The sequence below is a fragment of the Peromyscus eremicus genome, chromosome 7 (genome assembly GCF_949786415.1).
Source record: "Peromyscus eremicus chromosome 7, PerEre_H2_v1, whole genome shotgun sequence".
Taxonomy (NCBI): domain Eukaryota; kingdom Metazoa; phylum Chordata; class Mammalia; order Rodentia; family Cricetidae; genus Peromyscus; species Peromyscus eremicus.
This window is the reverse complement of record NC_081422.1, coordinates 56274128-56284867: the sequence shown is the minus strand read 5'-3', so window position 1 is coordinate 56284867 and position 10740 is coordinate 56274128. Positions and strand designations below refer to the sequence as shown.

Sequence of the window (10740 nt, the reverse complement as noted above, 5' to 3'; positions counted from 1 at the left end):
TTCATGAGGATCATCTAGTGGCTTTGGGAGCGGAGCGCACACTTTTGCCTCTTTGCTCAGCCCCATCCTTTCCCACAAAGGCTGCTGCCTGATGACAGCCTGAGAGCCAGGCTGCTAGGTTACCTCATCACCTTTACTGCTGTGGTGGTGAACGCAAACCTAGCGGCATCCACCCTTTGATGCCCAAGACATAGTTGGTGTTCCTTCTCTCAAAGACTTGCCAGCGTCAAAGGCGACTTTAGTGTCTGTGGCTGGCCCCTTTGTCACTCATGGCTTTTTAGACATAACAGTACTACTACTCTGCTACTCCTCCTTGGTTCTGTCCTAAATTCTGTGGCCTCTCAGAGCTTGTCAGTCATCAGCGTCATGGGGGGCTTTAAATACGGATTTACTGAGAAAGTATTGACTGCACTGCACACATGAATAGTGTTAATTCCCATGAGTAGAGGCTGATACAACTGCTGGTAGCCATTGAGTGCGACCATTGTGGCAGGACCCAGGACAAATGTCTGTCAAGAGGTCTCTGGGAATTGTGTAGAGCCTCCAGGATGCTCAGGCTGACTCAGCTTGGAGCTGTGTGCAGACACTGACTGGGCAGCAGCTACAGGGCTCACACATCTGTCCACGGCTCTACTTGACCAGATTCCTCTCTTTCTCCTTCCAAAGAGTACAGGAGCGCCAATTGGCAGGGCCCAGCCTGGGACCTTAGGGAGAAAAGGGAATTGGGAACTTCTGTTCTCAGAGAAGGCACTGAAGAAAGATATTCAGTGTGAGCGGGCAGTACCGTGCCAACCCCTGTGAAATGGGTTCTTAGGGAATGTGTCTTTCCTCCCTAGCCTCTCTCAAGAGTGGGCTGAGATGCCTCAACTATCATTTGCCACTCAAGGCAAGTGTGACCTGACCCATTGTAGCTGGGGTTATCTCCTGGTCCTGCCTGCCCACGGTCGGGACAAATCTCTGAGCGGGACTGGAGAAAACTCCAACTACAACCCATCATACACTTCCTTTTCTTTGAAATCTCAGCTACTGCTTAAGGACGAACCCAACACTCAGTGGTGGGCTGCCAACCGGTGACTTCCAGGTTCTTTGTCCCAATGTTACACTGAACTCCTCTGTACATGACAAGAACTTGGCATGCTGAATGGGGGTGACAGTTGTGGTCTGGGGGTATTAGGTAGAAGGGAGGAAGGGATTTTGACTTTTGACTCAGAAAATTCTGCTTCCCATGGTTTCCCACCTTGCATATGGCACTGACTTGTTTGGCAAGAAAGAAGGCCTTGAGGCTTAGTATTAAGGAATAGAGGAACCCAGAAACACGTGATCTTGTGACGACAATTTCCTATGTCCCTGGGCAGCTCTGCAAGGACTCCTGGGGACTTTCCATTGACAAGCTATATCCCAGGCTGGGCAGAATCTTCTTCGAAGCTTCTTAAAATTTATACTTTCGTTATGCTTTTCTTCCATCATTTTGCAGAGCTGGGCTACGTGTGTGTGTGTGTGTGTGTGTGTGTGTGTGTGTGTGTGTGTGTATGCGCCTGCTTTGTGTAACCACCAAAATGACAGAGATTCTGTGGCCTACATTCTCCACAAACTGCAAATATTGTGAGCTGTGTTCACACTCTGGGCCAAGACAAATGTAATTTTGGATTATCAAGTCCACACGACAAATGAGTGCCTATTAATTCATATTTATCTTGAGTGGGTTAGCAGGAACTTGCAATGGGAAAAAAGGTTCTTTCTGTTCATCAGTAGAGAGAAGCTGATTCAGAGATGGCCCTTCATGGTAGTGCACCGCCATAAAATGCTGGAGCTGAAAGAAATTGGTTTACTTTCGTTCAACATGTATGCATGAAGTGCTTTCTGGGCTCTGGGAACTCAGCACATATGCATGGAGTGGTGCCTTCTAGATCCTAGGTGCTCAGCACGTATGCATGGAGTGCATTTTAGATCCTAGGTGCTCAGCACATGTGCATGGAGTGCATTTTAGATCCTAGGTGCTCAGTACATATGCATGGAGTGCATTTTAGATCCTAGGTGCTCAGCACACATGCATGGAGTGCATTTTAGATCCTAGGTGCTCAGTACATATGCATGGATTACCTTCTAGATCCTAGGTGCTCAAAACATGTGCATGAAGTGCATTTTGGATCCTAGGTACTCAGCACATATGCGTGAAGTGCCTTCTAGATCCTGGGCACTCAGAAGCAAACAAGAATCTGTTGTAGTTGTCAGGGAGCTCAGAGCTCAGTAGGGGCAGCGATGGGACTCTGATGAAGAATGAAGGTTAGGTGAGGTTAGGAAAAGCTGTCCCAGCTCCTTGAGGAGGAAAAGAGGGCTGTAGCTGCAGCTGAGTTTTGCTGTATAAGTAGGAGTTTGTCAGGCTAAAAAGCTGGGGAAAGGTGTGATTCTTCAGAAACAAGAGTGTGGGTGTGTTCAACCACAAGGTGGTTTATGAATCTGGCCTTGTAAAAGGGATGAAGGGAGAGAGGTGGGCTTGGGCCAAACCGGCAGGCCAGGCTGAGCATAGATCAGACTTTCCTCAGTGATGGGGAGCCATCCTTGGGTGAGAATCTAGGGGCAGGTGACTCGGTTCTTCAGGAGGGTGCACAGGAGCACACAATGCTAGGGGCCAGAGGTCCTGAGGATGTAGGGACGAGCAGGTAGAGGTGACAGGAAAGGAGGTAAGATGACGGTTTGTATCAGTTTCCTTGTAGCTGCTGTGACAAGTTGCCGCTAGCTTAGCAACTTGCAAACAATACACTTTTAATTTCTCTCCATCTCTCGAGGCTGGAGGTCCAAAACCAGTTCCCCAGGGCTCAAGGCAGATGTGAGCTATGCTGATTCTGTCTGGGGGTGCGAGGGTGAACTTTATTCCCTAGCTTCAGGGACTACCCGCCCTCCCTGGCTCACTGCCCTGACCCTTCCATCTGTATCCCTCCCATTCCTGCATCCCTCATCCAGTTACATCCCTCCAGTTCCTGCATCCCTCTTCCATCTGCATCCCTCCCGTTCCTGCATCCCTCATCCAGTTACCTTCTGTCAAGGCCTGGTCCTTGCATCTCAAATCCTTTGCTAACCACAGCTGCAAACTAGCCTTGTTGTGCAGTTTCCAGTTCCCAGGCTCCAGGGATTAAGGGTGTGAACACATCTGGAAGGCCATTACTCAGTTGACCTCCGCAGAGGAAGCCTGCTCATTAGTCATCCTTGGTTAACTGTTTTTCATTCCTCGTCTCCCTCCGCCTGCTGCCCTTCAATCCTTAGTTCCTGGAATCACTTCTCTCTATTATCCATCCTGCACTCATACCTTGTCCCGGGTTTTGCTTCCAGAGGAGCCCAAACCAAGACTTCAGAACTGGCAGTTACTATGGAGTCATGGGATGAGATGAGGGCCATGCTGGGGAGGAGCTGTGGGCCTTGGAAGAGGCTGGGGCACAGGGACAGGTGAACCCCTGGTAGCTTGCTTGTGGTGTGGCCCCTTTGGCAGCATCTATTCCCCAGTGCTTTCCCCCATATTTCTGGGGTTCTTGAGTCCCTCACAGAACCTTTGTGAGGTTCTTGTGGTCAGTTCAGTTAGATTCTACTGTTTGTGGTGTGTTAATGGGTGCATGTGCCCCCCTCCTACCCTCAGTCCCTTCCCCAGATGACAATGTTCTTGCATTCAATATGGGCCTTCAACGTCTGAGAAGGGAGTGGATGATGATGTCTTGAGCTTTACTGTGCGCAGTTCTGCTGTCCCATTTAATCTTCTCAGCACCATAGGGAGTGATTGCTGCCGCTTCAGATGAGGACACTGGGGCTCAGGGAAGCTGAATGGCCTTCTAGAAGTAGGCTGGCACTTGGATGTTAGTTTGCCTCTGAACAGACACAGGGCAGGGATTAGAAGATGGCCTAGTCTACACAGTGAGTTCCAGCACATTTGGGGTTACATAGTGAAAGCCCTGTTTCAATTAAAAAAAAATGTGGTAGTACTTGGGACCAGGGCTATGGCTCAGTAGGTAAAATGACTACTGTGCTGAAGGACCTGAGTTCAGGTCCTCAGTACTGAAAGGCAGGCATACGAGGAGCTCAGACGCTCACTGGCCAGCCACTCTAGCTGTTTAGTCGGGTTCAAAGAGAGACCTTGTCTCCAAAGACAAGGTGAGAGAGATAGAGGATGATACCTGATGTTGACCTTTGGCCTCCATGTGCATGACTGAGTGCACCCAAAAACAGCATGTGCACCACCCCCACAAACACACACACACGCGCACGCGCACGCACACACACACACACACACACACACACACAAGCACATACTTGTGAAGATGGCATCCATACTCACCTTCTGTTCCCCATGCAGGCCTAGGATGAGGGATGTGGCTCCCTGAACTCTCACTCTTAGGTGACACCCTTGGTCTACATCAGCTGTGGAATGGAGCTTCCTGGGCTGCTAACGGTCTAAGGAACTCTGCCGGGTGGCATTACCCCTGCTGACCTGAACATTACACCCCCCTCTATGACCCAGGATCATATTTGCCTTGGTGATAGCCATGGCCTTGTGTGAGCTCAGATGAAGTGCTGGGCAACCTTAAACCCCAGGACTGCTGCCAGCTCAGGGTGCTTTGGGGGTAACAGCCATTTCCACCCCCATGCTCGCCTGGACATCCACTAGAGCTGATGTCCTCAAGGCTTACGGTAACAGTACAACAGAACCACACACAAATACAACCTCTCTCTCTCTCCCTCTCTCTCTTTCTCTCTCTCTCTCTCTCTCTCTCTCTCTCTCTCTCTCTCTCTCTCTCATCTTGTGTAGTCCAGGCTAACATTGAAAACCTCTGCTCCACCTGTCTCCACCAACTTCCCAGTGCTAGCATTATAGGCATGGACTACCACAACCTGCTTGTGAGGTGCTGGGGATTAGACACAGGGCCGTGTGTATGGCAGGCAAGGACTCTCTCAACTGAGCTACATCCCAAGTGCAGACATTGATTTATCTATATATCTGTATGACCATTTGTACTTGTGTGCCTCTCCGTCCATTCCTAGGTGGACAGCTCACCCCTCGAGTGAAGAAGACATCTTCTTCTTTGCTTTGGCCATGGGATCTGGCACAGGGATTTATCCCCAGCAAATGAAATGCTCTGTAAGTACTTTTGTTGTCTGAGCGAGGAACAGAAGCTCTGCCCCCACCCCCAAGCCATCCAGCATCAATCCACAGGGCACCTCTGTCAGCTGGGGGGACTCTGGCACATCCAGAGTCTGACCCTGAGGACACAGGAACACGAGCCATTTTCCTGGGCCCAAAACACTTCTTTGTGAGAGTGGGCAGCTGGTCCAGGATAGCATGGAGTGCTGTGGGAAGACAAGCAATCCATGCTGAGGAAGGAGAACTTCCTGGAGGAAGTGTGGAAGTGGAGTTTATGGCCTTATCGAGAGATAGGAAGTCTAAAAGGGAAGGAGAGAACTAGGTGTTCAGCTGGAGTCCCGGGTGAGCTGCTGGGGACCTCAGGGCTGTGTCAGTGTGGCTGTTACATATGGCTGCTGTGCGTGAACAGGAAGGGGGGCCAGAGGGTGCCCGTGAACATGCATAGAAGGACTGGGTCTGGGGGACAGCCGTGACACAGGGAGCTTGAGTGGGTACTATAGTGTGGATAAGAGTGAATGGGGTATGGGTGGAAAGGACAAAGGATACCTACCTGGCTGAGACAAGGAGGGCCTGGTGAGCTGGGGGAGGTTCCTCAGGGGACCCAGGCTTGTGCTGTTCGCCCTTTTTTTTGGCTTATCATCATCTTCTTAACACTTGGCCACCAGCCCATCTTACAGATGGTGACATTGAGGCTCAGAGGTGGGCAGTTGGTGCTTTATACATATGAGTGACAAGTTGGAGTACCTGAATGAGTTGAATGGATGGGCAGATGATAGAAGGCAAGCCCCAACATGTCTGGGTTTAGCTCTGGCTCTGGCCTGTATCAGGAGGCAGGAATCCTTTCCAACAACAAGATGATAATCCCATGGGAAGGTCCCTGGAGCCTGAGGTGCTGGCTGCTTTGAGCGCCATTGCCCCTCACACCTGGCTGACCCTTCTATGCATCTACTGTCCTTCCAGAAGCCCGGGAGTCCCCAGGAGTCCTTCCTGCTATCTGTAAGGTGCACCCAGGCTTAGCCTTTTGCACTCTTCCAAGCCCAGAGCTCACAGGCCACATGCTTTTGGCTTTCTGGAATCTTCCTTGACCACCCCTGGGACCCTCTACACCAGCTGCCCTTTGCAAGGTGCTGTGTGCTTTCCCTACCTCAGGTTTTATCATTTTCTCCAGGAAAATATTTGTCTTCCCATTACTTTAATCGTGCCTCTCCGGCCCAGCAGAGAGGCCTTGGAGGGGAATTAATCGGGTTTTTTTGTTGTTTGCTGTACTGGGGAGAACAAACAGACTTGTTTGATTTACCTGTGTTTTCCCAGTAGGTAGACCCCTTGGAGCAAACACAAGCAGCCCCACTTCCTGCCCTTCTGACCTGGAGCATTTAGACCCTGAGGGCCTTGCTTAAGCCCAGCAGGAGTGAGCCAGAATGCCAGTGTTGTGCTCTGCATCCAGTTGTTTGAGCCAGAGCTAAGTTCCTGAGCCTAAGAAATAACTGTTCTTCCTCAAGTGACAGCCAGTCCTGTCACCTTCCATGGCTGATCTGAATGAAACTATGGAACTAAAGGGTCCCTGAGATGATGGGGGATTGGATAGGAGTGAAGACCCAGAAGAAACCTGAATTTGTTGCTGAGCAGGGGTCCTGGCTGTGGAGCCCCACAGAGCTGACTCAATTCAGTTCTGGAGGAGCTGTTTATGCTCACTGCTCAGTGTCGGGCTTGTTCATTCTCCACACGGGCAGCGAGCACTTCCCATGAACCATTGCTGTTTTAGGTGTCAGAGTGTGTCAGGGAGCAGAAGAAGCAATGATGTCTGCCTTCTGGAACAAGGAAGGACATACACATCACAAGGCAAGTTAGAAAGAAAGGAGGGGAGATAGTACAGGTGGGGCTAAGGGCAGTGGAGGTGGGTGTCAGGGTGGCATTATGAATGAAGGTTCCTGAGAAGAGCCACACTCAGCCTTTCCGAAGGCTGGTTAGCTGCTTCCAACCTCTATGACTATGGAGGGGGTTGGAATGTTGCAAACACAGAGCCAAATTATCCTGGGCTAACCTTTACCCTCTCTTAATAACCATTCATTGGGCTCTTCTGCATGTGCTCTAACATATTTGGGACCATCAGGTCAACTCTTTGGAATGTAGCAGCAGACCCTAGTTCCCACTAACCCACAGTCTATAAGCCTGGGTTAAAGTCGTGAGAAAGCTGCTAGATAGCATCTGGTCTCGGAGCTGAGTTTCCCCCTCTTTGCCTTAACCCGCCTACCTGGTGTGTCCACCAGCGCATCCTAAATGTGCCTGATGTTCTTGGTTCTGTTTCTATAAACACTTCAACAAACTGCTACTGTGTTGGAACATGGAATCTAGAGTGCTCTGAATCTGTGTTCCCTGGGCCATGGTCACTCGTATTTGGGTCCAGAATAAACTCCCTCTGGTGCCCTTTGAGGTGATAGCTGAGCTTATCCATCAATGGAAGAAAACCTGGTCCAGGCCTTTTGTTTCCAGTTCTTAGGCTTCCTTCCTGGTTGAACATCCTGGAGAGGTGGAAACAGCATGGTGCTCTGTGAACAGTAGCTCTTCTCCCATCCGTCTCTGAGGCCTTCATCAGTCAGGGAGCAGGCAAGAGCTGGGTGGTGAGCTCCCCGCCTGCGGCCCCCCCCACCACGTGGGACCATGCATAAGGGACCTGAGGCCAAGGGCAGGCAGACATCAAAATGGCCATGATTGACTTTGAAATCCCTGTGGACTGGTTGGGATTGGAGTTGGACTGGGGAGGGACAGGCTAGCTCAGGAGGAGAAGACTTCAGTGATGTCCTAGTAGTTCCCAGAGTGCCGTGGAGACTGGTGAACCTTATGGAAGGCAGCCAGTGGCTTCTGGGAGTGTTCCTATGTACATTATTCTCAGAACCCTCCTCTGGGGCAGGCAATCGGCTCTCCACCTTACAGCGTGAAAAATTCAGATGTTGCTGACTGCTTGGAGATATATTATAGATTTGTATCTATTGGACTCCACAGAGCAGTCTTTTTTTTTTCCTCCTAACTTCACAATCATGATCCATTTCCCCCAAATAAACAACCATCGCTATCATCACCAACACTACCAGCATCAGCATCAGCACCAGCCCCACATCTGGTACTGTTGCCATTACCTCACCACCGCGACCATCAGCCTTGGGATCATGGTAGCAGCGAGACAGGGTGGAATCTCAGCTCTGCCTTTCAGAAGACAGTAGGCAAGTCAGAGCATCTCTCTTAGCTTCAGCTTCCTTATCTGTGAGGTGGGGCTGGGCAAATGGAGTTCCGAGGGTGGGGCAGGTGACAGGATCCGAGTTCTGCTGCCTCCACTCCAGCAACGCTGCCTGAGGTGGTTTGAGCCGGACGGCCTCTGTGAGCTCATATATTCGAATCTTTCGTCACCATGGAGTGGCACTGTTTGAAAGGATCAGAAGGATTAAGAGGTGTGGCCTTGTTGGAGGAAGTGTGTCACTGGGGTGTTCTTCGAAGTATCAAAAACCTCATGCCAGGCCTTCCCCCTTTCTTTCTGCCCACAGACTGGGATGTAGGTCTCTCAGCTATTTCTCCAGCACGGTGTCTGCCTGCATGTCATGATGCTCCCTGCCATGATAATAAGGGACTAACCTCTGAAATTGTAAGCAAGCCGGCAATTAAATGCTTTCTTTTATAAAAGAGTTTCTTTTATCGGGTCATGATGTCTCTTCACAGTAGTAGAACGGTGACTAAGACACGCTTTTGTTAAGTTCATCAGTGACCTCCATGTTGTCACACCAAGCGCCCGCTGAGAACCTCCGGTACATCTGAGCACTTCTTCCTCCTCGCTGCGACACTGGCTTTCTAATTTTCCTTCCGACTATCAGACGCCCCACTCCCTTGCCACCATTGTCCCCAAAGAACCCCTAAATCTTCCTGTCTCCCAGTTTTGATGCTGCCTCTGCTTTCTTCAGCCAAGGCCTCCATCTGCTCTCCCTTCCCCAAGCCCCCTCACACCCTCAACACCAATCTCACAACACCAGGACGTGGTTGAGCGAATGACCTTGGAGCAGCTATGGAGAGCCCCTGTCAAAGGAGGGCCTCTTCCCATGTCGGTGTGGGAGTAAAAGAAAGTTCTTCAAAGAGTTACGGGGCCAATCCTGAGCAGAGATTTTTGTAGGAAGCTTGAGGGTCTGTGCTTTTTGAGTATGCATCCCTTCAGACTTTCACTGCTTACCTAGTAGATTTGTCCCTTAAGATTCTTTTTTAGATTTATTTATCTTGTTTTATTTATATGAGTGTTTTGCCTTCATGTATGTATGTTCACCACATGTGGGCCTGGCGCCCGTGGAGGTCAGAAGAGGGCATCAGATCCTCTGGAGTTATGGATGGGTGTGAGCCACCATGTGGGTGCTGAGAATTGAAGCTGAATCCTCTGTAAGAGCAGCAGGTGCTCTCGACGACTGAACCATCTCTCCAGTCCCTAGATCAGTTTACATTTTGGCTGTGGCAAAATACCAGAGATAAATCAGCTTCAAAGAGGTATCTTACGGTTTCTATTGCTGTGATAAACACCATGACTAAAAACAGCTTGAGGACTAGAGGTTTTATTTCAGCTTATAACTCCCAGGTCACACTCCATCACTGAGAGAGGTCAGGGCAGGAACTTGGAGGCAGGAGCTGCAGCAGAAACCGAGGAGGAGTGCTGATTACTGGTTTGCTCAGTTTCTTGTTTGTTTGTTTTTCCTTACATACCCCAGGACCACCTTCTCAGGTGCCGCTCACAGTGGTCTGGGCCTTTCTACATTAAGCGGCTGTCAAGAAAACGTCCACAGGCCAAATCGGATGGAAACAGTTCTTCAAATGATGTCAGCTTTTCCTAGGTGACTCTAGCTTATGTCAAGTTCATGAAACAAAGCAAAACAACCAACCAACCAAACAAAACTGACTAGCATTGGAGGTAAGATCTAGTTCTGCTTGAGGTCTCGGAGGTTTCTGTGTGGCCAGCTCTGTTGCTTTTTATTTTACGGTGGCTGGGAAGCAGAGAAGAAGGCAGAGGAGGGAAGCAGGGACAAGATAAACCCTTCAGGAGACAATTCTTCAGGGAGCTACTTCCTTCCGTTTGGCCCAGTCTGCTAACAGCCCATTCAGCTAAGACCCCTTCAGCGGCTTAACTTTTGATGAAGTAAATGTCCTCATGATCCATTCACCTCTCTATTGAGTGACCAAAACTTCAACACACAAATCTCTTAGGGATGTTTCATATTTAACTCATAAACGCTTGAATAGCACTGGAGGAGGTTAGACCCCTCGGACTCCTCAAACCTTGAATGTATACATTCTGAGATGTCTGTGATGCAGGACTTCTTAAAGGGCGGTCCCTACACCTGCAATTCTACATCAAAGAATCAAGCAGAGTGCCAGAGAGAGGACCCCAGAGTGACTGGGGACATTGCAGGTTGCATTTCTGGAACTCTGAAATAGTGCTGCTTTCGGGGAGGGGGTATTGACTCTGTCTCCCCCATCAGGGGCCTGTTCAGAGACAGATGGTCCCATCAGGCTGTTCTCACACACATGAGCAGAAGAACTTGTTCGGGTCCCCTTGGCCTCAGGAACATTCTGATCCGATGCCAGGAGAAGCA

At 49.9% G+C, this 10740-nt stretch overlaps 1 long non-coding RNA gene across 1 annotated transcript; it reads right to left on the bottom strand.

Annotated features, from left to right (window-relative positions):
* Positions 1-1672: 1672 nt before the first annotated feature.
* On the bottom strand, positions 1673-7426 carry LOC131914349 (uncharacterized). Its single transcript, XR_009380112.1, has 2 exons — positions 7377-7426; positions 1673-1810 (listed from the first exon to the last, which is right to left on the bottom strand). It is a non-coding gene; the product is annotated as an uncharacterized LOC131914349 (long non-coding RNA).
* Positions 7427-10740: the final 3314 nt, after the last annotated feature.